The sequence below is a fragment of the Lissotriton helveticus genome, chromosome 7 (assembly GCF_964261635.1).
Source record: "Lissotriton helveticus chromosome 7, aLisHel1.1, whole genome shotgun sequence".
NCBI classification, from domain to species: Eukaryota; Metazoa; Chordata; class Amphibia; order Caudata; family Salamandridae; genus Lissotriton; species Lissotriton helveticus.
The window spans coordinates 919,451,169-919,472,392 of NC_136068.1; the positions used below are offsets into that span (position 1 = coordinate 919,451,169).

The following is a 21,224-nucleotide window of genomic DNA, read 5'->3' on the forward strand; positions in this document are numbered from 1 at the left end:
ACAATTCCCTTGCAATGCGCGCTTAAGTTTCGTTTTCGTCAACTTGCGCGCGTCAGCTTCTTAAGTTTCATTTTTGTCAACTTGGTGTGAAGAGGAGCAGGGAAGCGGGGAGTTGGGGGCGAGCGTCGGCGCCCATGGAGGAACCACGACCAGCAGCAACGGAGGCGGCGGAAGCGCTGGAGGAAGGGGTAATGCTTGTTGTTTCCATGACTCTGTCCTTGGACGTCACCACCGTGACGTTTGTAGTTCAACGTGCGATGTTGAGCTAGCCTTGCAAATGCTTGTTTCTTATCCTGCGAGCGAGCCTTGCTGACTTCCTTAGCACTGCATTTAATCATTCGGGAGTGGAGGATTAACGGTTTACATGCCAATGTGGGGTGGACGGCATTGGTGCGTTTGCGTTTTCTTTTATCTGCCAGTGCAGCTTTGATATCCGCCGAGCCGCATTCGATTTTCCACTGTGTGTTTAGCCCATGTCATGTTATTGTTGTTGCGTTTAGCCCATGTAAATGTTATTGTCGTTTGACAGATTACATCTTGACCACAGCCCTTAGTCTAAGAACTGTTGATTAATTCAGGTTTCAGTATGCATTTCTGATTTATTTTGAATATTGTCACCAAGGTTCAGGCACATTAAAATGTGTCTTCCCCCGAGACGTGTCATGAAATACTTCAAAGGACGTCATTGCAGCTTGTTTTTTTGCATTGTTTAGGGCTCGCTGAAAGGACTTGCACTTCTCTGGTACTAGTGACCTTTTATTTGTACATAGCTCTGCGATATCTGCATTTTCCAGCTGTATCTCCTTGCAGTCGGGTCCGTGCGCCCCAAACAGTTCTACAAATGAGAACAAAATCCTGGGATCCAATGCGTTGGGGATAAAATGGGTGGCAGCAGAAAGGGGGCGGAGTCTCAAGGTGTGATGTTCGCAAGGAGCGGACAGTCAACGTATACACTTGCTAAAAAGTCTGCCTCGAAAAAATTGGTAACAAGGACAAATGTGATTATAAATCTGTTTTGGCTTACCTAATTAATCAGACGGGCTACATTTTAAAATATCTTAGACGTGAAACGCAACTGCAGATGTAATCTTTGTGTACTCCACAAGTCCTGGGTTGCTAGAGATGTGTGAAGTCTGTTCAAGTGTTGGACTCCTCGTAAAACACCACAGATGGTTAATATGCCTGCTACAAAGAACAGCTTATAGCATGCAGGTCACACATTTATATTTTATGTAGGTAGCTGTGTGTTACACTGTTTTTGTGTATCTAACTGTGTTTCCCTGCTTTGAACTACAAAATGACGTCACCACCGTGACGTTTGTAGTTTAACGTGCGATGTTGAACCAGCCTTGCAAATGCTTGTTTACCATTTCCTGAATAGTTTCACCTCGTCTCAGTACGGGTTTGAGATCAAATACGTCTCGCTGCATTTTTTCTGCCTCTGCGTAGCTACTTTCCATCAAAGTTCCAGCACGAGGCATAATTTTACAGGGATAACGCTGTCATAGAAGGAGAAGAATAGAGCTGGACATGCTAAGCGCCCCCCAACTAAGAATGTAGTAAACCTTAAGGGCTATTACACAGCCCTTAAGAAGGCCGTAAATGCAGGGTTAGAAGGGAGCGCGTGTGACATTCCTCACAGCCGGGCGCACTGGGGCCCAGCAGCGGTGCGTCCATTGGGGCGTAGGGGCGTAGCCCCTCCAGCCACATGGACCCACAGTCGGCGTGCATCGCGCATTAGCAATTTAGCAGCAGCAATCCCATTCCCCATATAATTTAAATTGCAATCCATCCGCCTGACCGCCGGGACACACCCGGCGATTTCGGAGTGCGCAGGGCCCCTTGAGTGACAGTCACTCAGTCACACCCTCAGGCTACAGCAGACCAGTCCAGACCCTAGTGCGCAAGTGCAAGTTGGTGTAAAACTTGCCCGCGCATGCGCACAGTTGTACAGTGTGACCAGAGGGTGCTGGTTTACCCGGCCGCAGCCCCCGGAGTTTACATGGGGCGACTGGGCGAGCAGCATATATGCCCCCCTCGCCAATCCTGGCGCTGCATGCAGCGCCAGGATTGGCTGGTCCACTGCGCAGCATCGATCATTGGATGCCGCGCGCGGGGGTGACACACACTGCCTCAGCCGCACTGTTATGGCCAATCACTGTGTGACTTCATGTGAAGCCATGCAGTGATTGGCCATTATCGCCGGGATGGCTGCCGTGAGTGTAGCGTGGTGACTCACTCCTGCGCGTCAATACAATTGAGATAGGGAAAGTTTGGTGCTGCAGCAGTACTTTGATAACCAGTAACCGTCGGACCGGCCGCCATGTGCCCCTGCAGACAAGGTAAAGAAGGCTTGCATTGTAATAATAAAAACCGCGGGAGCTCTGAAAACCCCTGCTTCACAAGGAGGAGTTGGCTATGCCATGATGCAATCTTGTGACAAGCAGATCACATAGGTCCATGAGTGGACGTAGTCCCACCTTACGTTATCCTGACATGATTGCAGCTTGAGAAATCGAGTTTACACATAGACGAAGGCTGAGGAGCTAGGACCCAGCTGACCTCCCTTGCTACAACTGAAATGTGTGACCTAAAGATCACTCTGTCAAGTGCATTAGCCTGCTAAGCTTTGTTTCTGCCATTGGACTCCTTGGCCTGCACATAAATACAACTTGTGGCTCGCGGAGCTCTTACTAGTTCTTGTATGGACGAAACACTCTCTGCTAGGCACCTCTTAACAGAACAAACATAGTTAAATGCACACTTTGCCAGTTTTCACATTTATTTTCCATTGCCATAGGCAGAATATATTTCTCTCGGAGCTAGTGCGGTGCGTTTTTCCTCTGCTGTGCAGTTATTTGCATTACTTAACTCTTTCATTTCGTGAAATGGAAAGGTAGCTGGAGCAGCCCTGCTTTATCGGTGTCTTTATGTTTATAAAGGCTGTACTTCGGTCTACACACCTGGCCTTGTGTGTCTTCTCCTCTCCCTCCCCAGACTTCCGGGAGGCTCGACAAAGGCAAAGGCTGGGGGGAGCTCAGAGCCGTGTTCCCCTTTCCCTTCTCCACCCTACGAATAGGAAGTGCATGCGACCCGAGGGGCTCACTGATAAGAGGAGGGCGCACTGCAGGACACTGTGTGCTTCTGGCAGCCTCCAGTCTGCGGTACACAGCATCACATTGGCTGTTGCGGAAAAGATGCTGCATCATCGTGATTGCAGCAAAAAGGATCCTGTGTTTTACAGTTCCTTACAAGTCTCTGTCACATCCCTGGAAGGTGCGATTTAGATATCCTAAAATAAAACACGCGTGGGCGTGTTTTTGTTAAGTCTCTCATCATGAGACTTACTAGCGAAATCTCGGTATGCAAAAGGTGCCCTCTAATATCTGGCATGTGGCTCTCCGGTCCAGCGGAGAACACCCCATCTAATATAGCTCACTAGATAGAGACTTTGAAGATGTTCCTTGCTAGGCGTCGACAAAAAGAATAGGCATTGTAATGGACAAGAGTTGCACAAATTATAGCGCCTGGCGACCCCGCCCCTTGATTTACACGCTATATTAGTAATGATGGGGCTTTAGGCAGAAGTCGAGAATGCGGAACCAACAGACTCGGCATTCCGGTGTTTTCTCAACAGCCAAAACGTGTGATACTGCCCTGATCAATACGTTTTCCCTGGTCTTGGTTCTGAAAAGGAATCCGGTTATGTTCAGTGTATTTTATTGTGACACAAATCCAAGAACAGAAGTGAAATATTAACATCTTTTGGTGACATTTGTAATATAGCTTGAAACATTGAGAGAACATATTTGAACCAGTTGTTGTTGAATGGTTGCATAGATTGATGCTATGGTGGCACTTGAGTCTTGGTTACCTGGTAGCGCCTTAGTTTGCAGCTCTGCAGCATTACTCAGGCCAGGAGTAAACGCCCCAGCACCCAGGCAAGGAGTAAACGCCCCAGCTCGTCTGCTGCAGCTTTGGCAGACTTGTTAGACCGCATGAAATTTATATGTAAATAATTAAGGGAGAGGTGCTTTGGTGGAGCCCCTTCACTCGTTTTTTGGTCCAGTCTACAATTACAATACATAAATATAGATTTCTAAGTATGCTTTCACCAAATTAGCTTGTTGTTTTCACAAGGTTTAAAACACCTGCGCCCCGTAAATGGTTTGAAATAAAGGAGATGAAAGAAGTTAATTTGTTCGTTGTGTTTTGCTCGGCTCATCACTAAATAGGTTTTCCATGCGCTCTGCTCCCTTAATTATCACACTGAATGAGTTGCTATTTTCATCATGTGGCTGAACCTGTAATCTGTGTGTAGCAAAGGGGTGCTATGCTGTTGGAAACCTTGCTGAAGCTGATAAACTGGAGGGTACTTTTAATGCCAATATCGGAGTCTGTAATAGGACGGAATGTATGAAGCTCTGTGGTTATACTGAATAAGCAGCTACCTATGTTATGCCATCTATTAATGTAATAACTGCACTTTCACAATTGCTTTATTAACCTTCCTGCTTTCTCAAATTTGCTTGAACATGCACGATTTTTTCCCTTTTAACTAGCTGAAGACCCTTGTGGTTGTTTAAAGATTTAAGATCCGCCTGTAACTCAGTCTTGAGCTGGGTGGGTGACCTCGATTACAAAGTGGCTGTGCCAGATGTCCCATTATGACCCCTTTTGCCTGTCTCCCCTTCAGACGCAGAGGGCATAAAACTGGGGGGTGCTCAACCCTGCCAAAAAACTGAGGGGTGATCCTAAGAGCACAGCTGCCATCCAATCAGGGGTGGGATGCTTTGGTGTGCTGGTCTGGTTTTCTGGGTGCATTGGCTCAAGTTTTTCCCATGTAATTGATTGGGTGTCTTGGTAAGTTGCTTTTATCTGAATGTCTGACTTATGACTGCGCATTCCTTTCAGTGTGCACTTGCTTCAGTTTACTTTTTGAGTCACTGTCTAGTTTGCTGGATGTATTGCTTTCATTTTTCTTTCATTAATCTGTTTGACTTGCTTGGTGCTTTTATGTTGGTGCCTGCATGCTGAAGTGTACTCTTCTTCAGTTTAAATGTATGTGACTGGCCTGTTGACTAGCACCCTGCTTTCAAAGTGAAGGTTCACAGGTTCACACTTGCTTTAGTTTACTTTTGTATGGTTGACTGCATGCACTGTTTTGCTGGATACATTGCTTTAAGTTACTACTTGATGCATTGCTTTCAGTTTGCTTTCAAGTAATTGCCTCTCATTTTCCTAATGCTTTGTGAAGGCTGTTTCCCAACTGTTGTGCAACTTCTTCTACTCTTAGAGCTGAGATTTTCATGAAAGTCTTATAGTCTGAATTCAGCACCTGAGCGTAATACGACGAAATGTATGAAGCTCTGTGGTTATACTGAATAGGCAGCTACCTATGTTATGCCATCTATTAATGTAATAACTGCACTTTCACAATTGCTTTATTTACCTTCCTGCTGTCTCAAATTTGCTTGAAAATGCACGATTTTTCTTCTTTTTTTTCAAAATTTTCTTGGGGGGGGGGGGCAAGCCCCCCAAACCCCCCTTTTGGGGTTCGGGCTCGCTCGCTGCGCTCGCTCGCTACGGTGCTGTATGCAAATCACTTTGCGCCCCACCACTTTGAAATGTCACCCACCACCCCTGCTGGGGCCGGGTTCTAGCTCCTAACTCACTTTTGTGTTTTCGAAAGATAACCACCATGCTTGTCTCTTTTTCTTGTTCTGCCCTACTTTCTCTTTCAATTTAAATTTCGCCCCTCTGTTTATTTTTCTTTGCGCCTCTGCTCTCTGCCCCCTTCTCCATCTCTCTTTGTATACCCTCTGTTACTCTTGTCTCCCCTGTTCTCTCGTCCTCCCGTCTCTCAGCCTGCCAATCGGTCTTCTTTCCTGAACTGTGGCGTTTGTCTCAGACTCACCTGACCCCTCCCTCTCTCACCACGCTGTCTTCAAGAGAAAACTTTTTCATGCATTGCTGCGCCAGCTTGTCGTCTTCCTCCTCCTTTCGTAGCCAGGGGTAAGTCACTTCCTTACCCCTGCATTTTAAAGTATCCAGCCGTCGACGCAGATAGCTCGGTGGGTTAATACACTTGGTGCAGTGATCTGCCTTTAAAGTGAGATGACAAGGAGGAAATGCACCTGCAGTATAGATGTGATTCGAAGATTACATTTTCAAATATTAGTTTGATATGTCAGAAGGATAACGTGCCTCCTGCAAAAAAACGTCTTCATCGTGCGTGTAGCATCTATGGGCCCCTGCTTGTGCCGAGCTCTTCAACCATCTGAGGTCGAGAAAATTAATGTCATGTAAATATAATGTGAATTTATAGAGCGTCGGGCAGCTCAAACAGCTTCTAGGCGCTAGATACCTCAGGTTACCAGATCTGGGGTATTGGGAGAAGGGATTAAAAAAAAAGACCCAGTCAACTAAATTTGATTAAAAAATGAAATGTTCATATTTTCTAAGACTCACGAGCTGTCCTAATTGAGTAGCACAAACCTCTCGAAGGAGCTTGCTCCATAATTTAGGGCCAATAAAATGTAGATTCAAAAGCAACCTAGCCGCCGAGTTTTGATCCAACGGAAGTTTCCTATTTAGATATTTAGGCAGACCCAGGTACAAATGAGTTAGCGTAGTCAAGTCTGGAGGTGATTAGAGCATGGATGGCAGGTTTTCTTTTCTGTGACTAAAGGTAAAAACCCCAAAATTTAAGTTGGTTAGCAGTGTTCTTCCAGGTTAGGTAGTTGAGTGTGGGCATGGTATGACAGAAGCCCGTATCACGGGTGCCAGAGAGCTCAAATAAACGTTAAGGACCCAGGGGCGCAGTTTACTCAGTAAGATTCGGGAAGGGGGCTCACATTTCTCGACTAAAACAGTGGGCCACAGGGTGAGGTGAATGTGTAGGGTAACCACATTGTGGGATGGACTAGACCCATAAGGAGCACGGTCAGTTCTGATTTGAAGAATGGGGGCCTCTGGGACTGATTTAGAGTTTGACAGACCTGTACTCAGTTGCAATGCAATAGGTCTCGCATTTACACGAGTTTGAGCTATTGACATTGCAAATTACAATGCCTTTTATTTTTGATTCGTTTTTAAAACATAAATAAAAGGCATTGTCATTTACAATACCAATAGCTTAAACTTGTTCCTGTAAGAGTTTGATATGCTTGTTTTATTTATTTATTAGTTTTCACTTTTATATGGCGCAAACTTTACCCACAGGTATCAGAGTGCTTTAAATCAGCATGCTTATAACAAGCAAGACTAGCACTCTATATTACTGCCAACTTTGCTTAGCATAAGCAACAGCTAACCATTCACAAACAATGGTTATATACCAATTGCAAATTAAAGAAAAAAAATGTATGCGATGCATTGTCATTTACAATGCCAGTAACTCAAACTTTAATGCTGCGAGACCTATTGCATTGCAAATGCTTGTTATATAAAATTTCGCCAAAGCAGTGTTTTGAGGAAAGGCAATATGCAAATGTGGGCCACTTTTTATTTAGCATGCCCGGGCTGATTTTTAATCCCAATCCAACACTGATTACAAGGATTACAATTGATGAACCGCAAGAAAAACAAAAGGATCTCTGTGTTAAAAGCAGTAACCCACTTTACTATCGACAAAATAAATATCGGTCATCTGCATGTTACCTGATGTGCTTTGCAGGAGACACATTAACCATAGAAATTTGGTACTTCACAAAACACAGATCTCTCCAACAAATGCGTTACACTCCAGAGTTATCTCACCATTATTACTATTCCCTGATATTTACTGTGCACCTTCACAGCAGATGCCTTAACCCAATCAAATATTTTAAAATGTAGACTTTGCCTCCAATTAAGCATAAAAGATCTACTGCCATGCTTCTCCTTGTTGCCACTTTCTCTGTGACAGGGCTTAAAAAAATTCATGTATTAATCAAGGCCCAGATTTGGCTTTGGGACTGCAACACTTTTTTGGTACAACCCCTATGCCAAATCACATTTGTTAAATCTCATAATGCGCTTAAACGTACTCATGATATGCCTGATAATCATACGTGTGAGGTCTTAATATCTGATGTCACTTCTTGTGATGTCACTTCCAGTGAAGTCACTTCCTATGATGTCACATGCAATGTCATGCATCGTGACACCACTTCTTTTTTTAGGACTTGTGCACTAGGAGGGACCCAGGCAAGGCCCAGAGAACGCGGATCCAAGACCAAGACGTCCCCACCCCTACCCACTTCCCGCTCGCCGTTTTCACGCGTTGCACACATCCTCATAGTTAGAGCTGTCCCAAACGAAGATGGAACATTGGTTGGCATCTAAATTTGCACAATGTCCCTCTTTCTATCACATTCGTAAGAGATATACTGTCACCTTTTGAAAATATCCACGATTTTCATCCATGAAAATCCATTTCTCAAAATTCTTGTATTATAATCATTCAAATTTTCTAGACTGGATTTAGAAGAACCCGAGGTGAGTGGGAGGCCAAATAAAATCCCGGAAATGGCACTTCAAGCAATAGGCATGGCCACACATTGTCTTGGCCATTTGTTAACAGAACGTGTCTCCGAGCACCACGTGACATGCAGAAGAAGCTGTTCCCTATTACAGCATGATAAAAATATGCCTTGGCAAGGATGACCTGAAAACTGGACTCGGAGAGGAAGCTGGGAAAATGAGAAAACGAATTTACTTTTCATCTCGAACGCTGCGGAAATCCCACATCTGGGGATTCGTGAAAAAAAAGAATTAAAAAAAAAAACAATTTAGCTTTTTCAAATTGCGTCTCCAAGGAACCCGAAAATATTTCCATTTTCAGTAGTGCTGCTGCATAGATTATTCCCGGTGAGTGCACATTACGTTTATAGAGAATACTGTATATTTCAAAGTGTTAACGCTGCCTTCTTGAGGCGTACCGCAGCACATCGTTGCTTTCAAAGTTGGGGAGAGTCTTATGTCACGCACCTTTTAGAATAATGTACTCCGGTTATGGAAGTAGGATACAAACAAGGGGACTTGGAAAAAACAACATTAGTATTTCTTTGAGGGGTCGTTCACCAGATTGTGTCCTGGATATGAATTAAAAATGTGTTTTAGCAGGCTTTCCAGGAGGCTTCGCTGTACAATCCTTTATGCATAATTGCGTTTTTTCGGTGGTCTCTGAGCTGCTTTTAGGGTTAAGGGCTAGCATGATCCTGCATGAAACACTGTGTTTAATTCGCACTGTTTAGACTCATTTTTTCTAACGTTTACCTTAGATTAAAGAATCCTTCCCCTCTCCTAAACCCGATGGAAAAGGCCAGGCTCCCTCGACGACGCTCACAAGCGCAGTGCAGTGTGGTGCTGATTTTAATATTGTTTGCTAAAACTGGTTTTGGGGCCATATGTATCAAGCAAATTCGCATTTGCATAGGCTGAAATTCGGCCTTTGCGAATGCGAATTTGCTAAATGGTATGTATTAAGCAAAATCTGGTGCAAAATAAGGAATCGCAACATTTGCGATTCCTTATTTTGCAATTGCATTTAAGGAATCGCAAATTTTGCGATTCCTTAAATGCAACATATTAAGCAAAAAAATTAGCAAAATCTCCTTAAGGAATCGCAAATTACCACCAATTTCTAGTTGGCCGTAAGTTGCGAATTCCTTGAAAAATGCAAATTTTTGCATTTTTCAAAGTGCCAGGTGACGCACATACATGCCCTAAGGGCATGTATGTGCGCCATATGTGCACCCATGCATATTTCAGGGGTGCAACAGGGTGTCCTTTGGACACCCCTGCACCCATGAAATTATTCTCAATTTGCGATTCGCAAATTGCGAATCGCAAATTGCGAATCGCAAATTGAGAATAACTTCCCATTCATTCCTATGGGCCTCCTGGCCCATAGAAATGAATGGGAAAGTATTTTTTAATTGCAATTCGCAATTTGCTAATCGCAATTAAGGAATTTTAAGAAATGCGATTTTGTACATACATACCCATTTGCGATTCTCAAATAGCGATTTCCTAAAAATCGCTATTTGAAAATTGCAAATGGGTATCTTGATATGATTGTACATTGGTAGCGGAGGCTTTGACGACTGGGATTGTTTATGGACAAATTAGGGGATTGTGCATTAGAAATATGATTTTTCCTATTTAAAGCCTGGCTGAGTCTTTACAGTAACCCTACCTTCATACACACATGTGCTGTGGCATCATCACCTCTCATAGGTCATCTGTCGGGGTCACTTCCCTGCTCACCACTAATCCATGAAGAAACCCTCTCTATGAATCCCAGCTTCCAAAACTCCACTCTGATAGCACTCTCAGTAGCGTTCCCAGCGCTCACCATGACTTGCGCTACTTCATTTTATTTAAACTCTGTATAACATGACAATATAATTTGATCCATATATAATAGGATAATAACATAGAACCCACCCTCCGACCTAACAGTTCGGCTGGAAAACGTGCCTTCTCCCAATGACTGAAGGGATTTCCAGGTTGCAGCATATAACACATCCCGCAGTTACCATGGCCATGTTATCTCACCCAGGTCTGAATAGGCACTGATGCAGCCCGAATATCTCTGGGTAGTGGGGCATGGTAGATTTTCTTTCAGGTAATCTCTCCTAGTTCCTGGCAGCTATCGAGCTCAAGTAACCAATCCTTCACACTATGCTTGTGCTTCCCACACCAGTGGAAAGCAATGCAAGGTTCACTAGACAAGTGGCCCTAGTCTCCTGGGACTGTTAGGGATTACCTACTATTCCCAGCTACGATTACAATTGGGTCCCTAGGGATCGATACCTTCAGCATTCTCTAAATCTCCTCCCAGAATCTTGTACATTGGCGCGGTTTCAGGATATGTGCAGAAAGTTACCTCCCCTCCCCCCCCAACACCTAACATATTGGCTTGAGGAGTCAGGGACAATTAGACACCGCCTGGCTGGCCTGTAATGTATCTCATGGAGTTAGTTGGAATGCAAGAGTTTGTGCCTACAAGTAAGCGAGATCCTCTCAGTCTGCCTTAGTTAGCTACACCATGACTAGTCTTCGATCTGTGTCGAGGCTACAGCACTCCGCCTGGTCCTGCTTTTCTCACCAATCTCTCCCAGTTGGCACAGCACTGTCTTATATAAGGTTCACACAAATTTCCCTTCCTTCTCATATTTATAACCATATCCAGAACATCACATGCAGCAGGCTGTTCAAGAAAGTCCAGCGTTATCTTCCCAAATTTATGTTTGTGGTGCGAGAACCTTCATGAAAGTTTAAAAAAGTCGTAAGATAGGTATCAGGCTCTTGGGGTCTAGGACTTCAACTGGCTGCTCTGCCCTCTCCATCTCTTCAACAGACAATGTGCTACGCAAATGATCCCTATGCTCCCCCTCAACTTGATCTAGATTACAGATGTCACCCAGTGAGGCACCAGAATGAGCTGTTTACAGCATCTTATTGTAGCAGGCAAACTACACATTTATATATGTGTACCTAGTCATTAGTTCACCCATTTAGCCAGCCAGAGTCCTACTAGGACGCCCCCCCCACCCACCATATCTGTGCACAGTAGCACCGCAACCTAGTAGATTGCAACTCACTTGGAGAATTGGGACATTTCATCCATGCCAGCTTGATTACTGCTCATGTTTTTGTATCACCAGAACATTAGAACCTGGAAACCAAGGATTTTAATTTTGTTTCTAGGGTGGCCATTTGTCGCTGCGGGGACTTAAGGACTTGAAAGCATGCCGTAACGTTCTGTACTGTAGTGTTTGTCTAAAAAATAAAATGCAATTACATCATAACCTTCATTATAAAAAACTGGGTGAAGTAGTGCTGAGCTCTTGCGGAGATACCTAAGTGGGAGACCTTTACTAATGTGGCAGGGTGACTGAGTTTGTGACGTTGATGGACGAGAATGGGCTCACGGAAGCCCAGTTCATGGCACTTGCAGTAGTGAGGAGAGCGGTTCGGCGCACGTGGAATAATGTAGATGTTGAACCAGACAGGTCGACGCTACTAGACCAACTACTAGCACTGGAGGGGAGACTGAAGACATGCAGCGACTATATCGTCTAGGACGCTGGCGCTCATATTGTAACCAGATATCTCTTAGGTTAAGGTCAGATGAGAACATGAACTGGGCAGGACAATGTCAGAGGTGGAATGGACTGATGCCCTCCACTACCCCAAAATAGTCACCAGACATCAGAAGTTTATGTTCACACTGTTAAATTGTCGTCATTAGGCCTATCTGTTACTAAATCGAGTAGCCCAGATATTTCCAGCAGGACAAGACCCGTGCCCTGGGTGCAGAGAGCCCCAGGTGGACTTCAATCACATGGTCTGGGGCTGTGAGTCACTCATACTGGGAGACATAGGTCCAGAGAGTGGGTAAATAGCTGGAAAGACATTTGCAGTGAAACCTGTAATCTGCTGATTGGGTACAATGAAACTCACCATCACCACAACCAAATATTCATGTCGGATTACGGATCTAGCATTTGTCATGGCACAATAGAACATTGCAATGGGCTGGAAGGGTAGGATGGTGCCGACTTATGCCTAGTGGATCTCTGATGTGCACAAATGGATGATTACTGAACTGGCTGTGCACCCTGCGCCAAGGCCGGGGAGATGGTAACATGCTTGAAGGGTTTCCTGAAGGCAGTTGAAGGCATGAGCGACAAGCTCTGCAGCTATGAACGAGCAGGAATAGAGTGCTCCATATGAGAGACCAAATAAGCAAGTGGTTGAGATGACCCAGTATCCTAGGCACATGTTTAGCCCCTCCATCGTGGTAGCAACAGTCCCGCATTTCACTGGGTTAGTGAAAACTGAGAACAGGGATGTTAACTTGCCCTCGCGAATGTTAAAAGATGAAAGGGCTTATTAAACCGATCTAGGTGTGTGTGGGTGTGGGCACAGTTGTGGAAAGTTATAATGCCACTGCTGCTAATGATGATAAGCATTGTATTTAACTGACCCTATGTTCAAGAGACTACAGATAAAAGCCATAAGAACAATTAAAACAAGCACTGACAAAGTCAATTGGTTTCGCTTATCTTCTCGCTATATTCACACTCAGACACTTCGGGTAAGAAGAACATCTTTATTGGTGATTAATAAAAATTGTTACAATCAAAGAGTATAAAAAATACATTAACTTGTACATAGGATTATATAAACATATTCGAGCAATTGTGGTTTCTTCCAACAACAAAAGCACGACAATACATTGCTAAATTTATAACGGTTTTGGAGATAGCAATATATTTCAATTAATTTGTTACTCCTTATTATAGGAACGCTTATTTGTACATTAATAAAATCTTCCATTAAACTATCAATACTATAATACTTTTTAAAATCCTGAATTAAAGTGCCGTAGATAAAGTGCCATTATATTGCTGGGGCGGGATTTTGGATCTGTTAACATAGATCTAGATCCCAACTCAGGTCGACTGAACCGTTGATACCTGTCATAGAGTAAAAGGCAATCCACTACTAGGTCAATCAATAAGGACTTACACCACTCTAAAGAACCACCTACTCCAAATAAGTTTAAAAGTTTATTATAAAGCCAAAGTTAACTGGAGATACAAACATCTCAAAATAAAGTTCAAAAGATATACTGGTATCAATACAAACGTAAACTTTCTAAATGCTCTTAGTCGGCAGAAGAATATCACCAAAACCAATTCGAAAATCATCAGAGTTGCAAGAATAGACACAAGCTGTAGCTTGTGAGTCATTTACAGAAAGGAAGAAATCCAGGTTAGACTGTCCCTACACTAGACTAAGTGACATCCCTACTTAGCAGATCTTAACCTAAAAGTGTCAGCAGTGGTGACTTCCAAAGAAGATCACTCACTTTCCTTAGTCTTTGTTGAAAATCGATGTCTTGTAGTTCCCTATCTGCCTACCCATCCGCTCTCTTAGGTTCCTCAGACCATCTGCCCTAACTCCACCCAGGGGTGCTGTCCCTAATACAAAATCACATTTACAATAGGAACGCCCTTTAGAGACGCCCCTCACGTGGTGTTGGTTCTGGTATTTTCCATGCTGATACTCCTCTGGGCCTCATCGTTAGCGTTGACCTTGCTTCTCAGGCCCTCTCCAGCAGGACGATACCCCCCAGGAAATTCCTGAAGCCTCCTCCAGGCCTGTGCCTGGCTCACGGAACAAAACTCTATTCATCACTCTCTTGATTGGAACCTCCTCGCACCTGCAAACAGACACTTGTACAGTGGGCCCCAAATTCCGGCCTCCACCGTATCTTCTAAGTCGTAAACCATCAAGCAAGCTCTGCAATTTATGCTTAACATGACCTTCCTTTAACTAACACATGCCGATCAAAAGAAATGAACTTCTCTATTCAGGCCTATTAGAATTACATGAAACGGGCCTGTACACTCTGCAAACCTTTAATTTCTTAGTCTAAACAGTATTCTAGCTTATTACACACAATGGTTATGAAACACTTCTATAAAACATATATTTGGTTCTATGATCAATAATACTTTGAATTACAACAACATTAAAATCCACATCACGTGAAAGTATAACAGCACTTTTGCATTCTCTGTGAACTGCCATGTGGCCTACACATTTCTACGTTTAGCAGCATTGTATTCTTTTCTACCACAGCCACATAACATGGGATTTCAACATTATTCCAACGTCTCTACACACTTCTATATTTGCTTTTCACACTGATATATGCATTCTATTTAAATCAAACACTCTTATATGTTTTCACTCTATAAAGTCGACACTCTTATATAATATTTTTCTAAACTAATGTAACGTGCTTGTAAATATGGTACACTTCTATTTTTTCTCGATTTGCGCTCTCTCAGTCCCCCCTTTGATGACTTTTAGTCATCATCATCGCAACACCATCCCTGTGGTATGAACTGTCTCATACAGAACTCGTTGCAATACTCCCTCGTTTCATCATTTCTAAAGCCCTCAGACTCCTGTACTGATTATCCTGCATCGCAGCTAATCTCCTCTCCTGCTCTCTCATGGATCTCTGCAACCTGTTTGATCTATACCATTGGTACAGCCGCACCAATCCCCAAAAAGCGATTATGCAACTCACTATTATGAAAATAGGTTTCAGTATATACCAAATGAAACTCTTTCCTAGGTTGGCAAACCAACCTCCAACTTTACCCATTCCTTGACCTACTTTTTCCCACACAGTTACCTGTGTCAAATCCTCAATCTCATGATGTATTTCAGTGATGTTCCGTATGTACTTTTCTAGAGGTTTTGAATTGTCTGGAATGTAAGTGCAACATTCCTGAACCTTCAAAGCCTTACAGACTCCTCCCTCTTTGGCTAACAGAACATCTAGAGCAAGTCGGTTCTGAAGACCCATTGCCCTTATCGATTGCATCTCTCCCTCCACCAGCATTAATGATCTAGCAGTACTGGCGGACAACCTATCTACAACTGTTGCCAATCTTCTAATTTTGACATCATTTAGTGCTATCCCTAAAATAGGAAACATAGCACCAAATACGTCTCCTACTACTTCCTCATAGCTTATATCCCTTCTTCCTCTAGCTTGAGTTCCTCTCTCCATAATCTTCAAATCCTCAGCATGGTATATTTTAGGGAAGACAATGGCTAAATAACATGATCCATACCAATTATCAGGTAGTTTCACGTATGCATTTCTTCCACAGACAAAATATACATTTGGGATCACCTGCATTTCCTTCAGGAAATCCTTTGAATAATATTCTAATTGGAAAGCATGTTCACAATTTACTTCTCCCACAAACACATTCTCATAATAGGTTTTACCCCTACATATACACAGTTTTCCCCTTTTCTCTCGATCTAAAGCTATTGGACCATTACTACCCTTTCTTTGGTGTAACCTTTCTTCCTCGGTCCAATCCGTTTTCCATTGGCCTGAAGCCTTTAAGATCTTCTGTCTCCTGTATCGATCATCCAACTGCCCTATAAACTTTTTCTCAATTTCTGACACTTTACAAGTCAAATTATTTCTTCGGGCATGTGAAGTATCCAACGTCTTCCAAGGAATGAAAAATTGCTTTAATCTATCTTCACTCTTATAATAATCCCACTTGTTCAAGTGCTTGTAATTTGGAATCTCTGGTAAAACAGCATCAAAATTTGAAAAATAATACTCAAAACCATCACGTTCATAAAATATACTAAGCAACAAACTACATGTGATTCCATAGGTCAATGGAAGATGATGATACCTAATACCTTCGTCTACAGAGGCTGGCAATTGCATACAAACGTAGCAATTCTTTACCTCCATAGCATCAATATATTCATAAAGCAATTTGGCATATGCATTTGATTTGAATTTTCCCTGTGATTCATCCACATGTAACCTACGAGTCTCTGCTGCTAGCAAAGCCTTTTGTTTCTCTGTATTGTCCCCCCTTTGACCAGCAGTAGTAGGTTTCGGTATCAGTACAAATTTTGCTTTCTTTGCTGCCTTTTCTTCATTTTCATGTCCCACTACATATGATATAGTAACTACTAAAACTATAAGAGAAATTACTCCCACTAAAAGTGTGCCTACTATGCATTTTGTCCTGCGGTTTGGGTTGCCGGCCTCCATGATCTCAAACAGTGTAGTTCTAGTCTTCCTTCGCAACTCAAGGTCTCTTTTCTTTGTTTATTCAGTCTTTCCGAACCACACTTGAAAGCTGATAATCCCTTCTGCAAGATCAGTCTTTGAGTTCTTTAGCAACAGACAACCCTAGCCCTTCTCCGTCCACTATATGGGAAGTCCCTAAATTTTTTCTTCTTTCCACTTGGCGCTAGGTTATCTTTCAATCTGTTTATTTACAAAGTCTTTAACAATCTGGAATCAGACGTGTTCCAGCGGCTCTAATCACGTATTCTAATATTTCCAAACGAAGAGTGATCTCCTCATGTGTTGGCCTTGTTGCACAAAAAGTCGGAAATTCTAATCTATTTAAACCATGTCTCTTATTCCGCTCAGATAAGGAGGATTGGGGATAGTGAGTGTCAGCAACCCTTCGACCTCCACTCCGGGTATCACCAACACTATTTCCACTGTTATGATTGGGTCAGTACTGATCAGTGTCACTTCCCTCACCCTCCCGGATCTCCGTGCACTGGACATCTGCAGCTAGGTAGGTCCACTCAGGAGTGGCGTATCTTCTGCAAGGCACTCGCACCCTCCTCGATCTTCGCGGACCTTCCTGTTCCTGTCTTTGTGCACCTTCGTCCAGATCCGAGTCTTCAGATATAGGAGCAAGAGTTCTCTCGAGAGTTGGTTCCAAGCTCGGCCTCTTCTTTCTTTCAGGCCAACTAGCTTCTCCCCGTCTTGTTCTCCTATTTCTTGTCCTTACACTCGGTTCTTGATCACCCTTTTCTTGATCTGTGTCTGAGCCATGTTCACAGCAACTTTCTCCTTCAGTGGCAGCTTCAGTTTCGCTGTCGTCCTGTCTTCCTTCTTCTTCTGGATCTGTAACACTCCCAACTTCTTCCGACACCCCCACAGCTTGACTGATCCTCTCTAGCGGTTCGCCATCCACAGCTTGATTTTCATCTGTGAGAGGAGCTGTTTCTTCTAAGGGTGCTGGAACTCTTCGAGTATGGGAAGAGTGGATCCAATTTGGCAGCCCTCCACACTTTACAGCGGTATTCGTTGTCAGGATTATTTGGTAGGGCCCCTTCCAACGCACATCTAGGCAGTTCTTCCGGACGTGTTTTTTAATCAGTACCCAGTCCCCAGGGCACAAGTCGTGACATAGGTCTCTTGAAGATATAACTTCAGCAGCCTGCACCTGAAGAGACACAGAATGAATGACGTCAGAAAGTCCCTTGCAATAATTCAGGATCAGGTCATCTGTAATATTCAACAAAGCTGTAGTTGGAACGGACGGAAGTCTCATTGCCCTCCCCAGTAAAACCTCATGTGGAGAGAGACCTGTCCTCCTGTCTGGTGTGCTACGCATACTCATGAGTACCAAGGGCAGAGCATCAGGCCAGCTTAAGGACGTCGATGAACATACTTTGGCTATTCTGGACTTCAGAGTCCCATTGATCTGCTCCACGATACCTGAAACCTCTGGTCGATAACTACAGTGCAACTTCTGATCAATGTTCAATGCAGAGCAAAGCATCTTCACAACTTCACTGTTGAAATGTGTTCCTCTATCTGATTCCAGGGAGGTCGGCACCCCGAAGCGCGGGATCAACTCTCTAAGCAACAACTTTGCTACTGTGAGTGTGTCGCACCTGTGTGTAGGGTATGCTTCGACCCATCTGGAAAATATGCATACAACCACCAGAACATACCTGAGGCGGTTGATTTTTGGCATCTCAATAAAGTCTAATTGCATTCTGTTGAAAGGCCCCCCAGACCTCCCAATGTGACTCATTCTAAGTGGTGTTCTTTTCCCTATGTTCAAGTGCTGACACACGACACATCTTTGACACACTGCTTCTGCTGCAACCCTAAATTTAGGGTTATACCAAGTCTGCCTAAATAACCTCAGCATGGCATCTCTTCCCAAGTGTACTGGACCATGTATCTGTCGTGCCATTGGACTCACTAATTCATCAGGTAATACTGCCCTTCCATCTGCTGAAACCCACAAATCCATTTCACTTTTCACACAACCTGCTGTTTCCCATGCCTTTTTCTCCGAATCAGATGTGTTCTTTTGCATGTCTTTTAAATCCTCCCAAGTGTCAATTGTTTCTAGCATCATGTTTAACTCTGTCTTTTCCTGAGCCCCACCTACTTCCACTTCCGTGAAAGAATATCCTTGCTCCGCACAGAAGCGGGCAACTTCATCTGCATATCGATTACCTTGCAATACAAAATCTGTATTTTTGGTGTGGGCTACACATTTAACAATTGCAATTGCTGCTGGACATTGTAATGCTTCTAACAACAGTCTCACAAATTCCCCATTTCGATGTAACCTCTCTGAGACCACAATTGCCCATAATCATGAACTACACCGAAACCATATTGGATATCGGTATAAATGGTGACTCTAATTTTGCTACCTGCTAAACAGGCACGTGTCAATGCAATAATTTCAGCTACCTAAGTGGAGTGTACTCCTTCCAGGCAAGCGGCTTCCACAACTCCAGTAATGGTGCAAACAGCATAAGCTGCTCTCAACCGACCAGTATCGTCTCTTAAACATGAACCATCAACAAAGAAAATTTCATCAGGGTCAATCAACGGCTCATCCACAATATCTGGTCTTGGTTTGGTGCATAGTTCAGTCACATCAAGGCAATCGTGATCTTCACATTCTTCGCCTTCTATATCATTAGGAAGTGGCATCAATGTAGCAGGATTCAAAACAGAACACCTCTTAAGGGTCACGTTCTCCGCAGCAAGAATAACTTGCTCGTAGCGCGTGAGCCTATTATTGGTCAAGTGCTGTGTCTTGGTCCTGGTCATTAACAGTTCTACAGAATGAGGTACATACACCACTAACTGGTGTCCCATGACAATATTTTCACACCGCTCAATGCTGACACCTGTTGCAGCAACGGATTTGAGACAACCGGGCAACGCTGCGGCTACTGGATCTAGAGTAGCCGAAAAATATGCAACTGGTCTACGGGCATTTCCATGAATTTGTACCAAAACTGATAAAGCACAACCCTCTCTTTCACAGCAGTAAAGTGAAAATGGTTTTTCATAGTCAGGCATCCCCAAAGCCGGAGCACGACACAAGTCCTCTCTCAGCTGTAGAAACGCCATCAAACAATCCTTGTCCCATGGTACCGGATCACTCACCTCCTTGTGCGTCAGTTTTTGTAAAGGTTTTGCTTTCAGTGAAAAGTTAGCTATCCACTGTCGGCAATAACCAACCATTCCTAGGAACATCCTGACTTCTCTCTGTGTCGCAGCCGCGTTCAATTTCATTATCGCCTCTATCCTATCTGGTGACACCTTGCGCTTTCCCTTTTCTATCCGGTGACCCAAGTACTGTACTTCTGTCAGACAGTACTGCAATTTGTTCGGAGATACCTTATGCCCATTTTCAGCTAGATGGTTCAGCAAGGCAATGGTATCTATCTTGCAAGCTTCTTCCGTTCCTGACGCAACAAGTAGGTCGTCTATGTACTGGACCAGAACAGAGTTCTGTGGCAGTACTAGACTTTCAAGATTTTTCTTCAATAGCTGGTTGAAAATTGATGGGCTTTCTGTATACCCCTGTGGGATACGACACCATGTTAAAACACGGTTTTCCAGTTTAAAAGCGAAAAGGTACTGGCTCTCCTCATCTAATGGAATTGAAAAGAAAGCCTGACAAAGGTCTATCACTGTGAACCACTCAGCTTGGAATGGTATCTGAAACAATATCACTGATGGATTCGGTACCACTGGACAACATGAAACAACTATGTTGTTAATCTTTCGAAGATCTTGGACTATTCTAAATTTCCCACTAGGTTTCTGCAAACCCATAATCGGGGAGTTGCATGGACTACCCACGATTTCTTTCAGTATTCCCTGTTGGATCATAGAGTCGATTACGGGTTTTATTCCTGCAATCGTGTGACGGGGTCAAGATGAATTGGCAAAAGGCGGGTCTTAGTTTTAACGGGTTTTATTAACTTGAGCAAATGGTCAGTACACTTCTTTCTTGAAGGCGTATTTCGTCGTGGCGACCTGCTTCTACTGGGTCTCCTGTGATGTCTTTCGGACGGGTCCAGTCGACGAAACGCCTCCGGGCTTCTCCGGGTTTTAACGTCTGGATCCGTCTTGGCTCTCGATGTAAAGAGACAGAAACAGACTTCCGTCAGTGGGGTGCTTTACATATATACAAGTGTAGGGGAGAGGGAGTGAAGACACATTAACCAGTGTAATCTTCTCAACAGCGTACTATAAGCGGTGCAAGGAAGTGCTCAGGGAAAAAGGTACACCAGATCAAGATCCCGGGTCACGGTAAACTACTAGACTCGTTCTTACGTCCCACCCAGTTCAGGATAGTATTGCGTACCTGGGATAGCCACACACCTCCCCTGGGTGTGTGGCAGGGCGAATCGTGGAACCGTTGGCCTCCTGGCTTCTCGTCCGGTCTCTTGCTTCTAGACTCCTCAGGCTCGGAGTCTGTCTCTGGATCCCGCTTCGTAGTCCTCCGCTCTTCTCCGGTTTCCCTCCACACGTCTTCTCCTCTCCGGGTGAACAAGCACACCTGGTGTTGGCGTTCCTCCGTATA

The 21,224-nt window shown here is 43.9% G+C and overlaps 1 protein-coding gene across 2 annotated transcripts in view; it reads left to right on the forward strand.

The window, feature by feature from the left end:
• Nucleotides 1–21,224, forward strand: part of C1QTNF2 (C1q and TNF related 2) — a 92,047-nt gene that overhangs the window by 25,310 nt on the left and 45,513 nt on the right. Inside the window, exon 1 of one of the 2 annotated variants that reach the window (XM_078653422.1) lies at nt 8,679–8,853. The exons of the other annotated variant lie outside the window; for it this stretch is intronic. The gene's annotated coding sequence lies outside the window, so the exon portion shown is untranslated. Of the gene's footprint in view, nt 1–8,678; nt 8,854–21,224 lie in introns of those variants that run through there. 2 annotated transcript variants of the gene reach the window in all.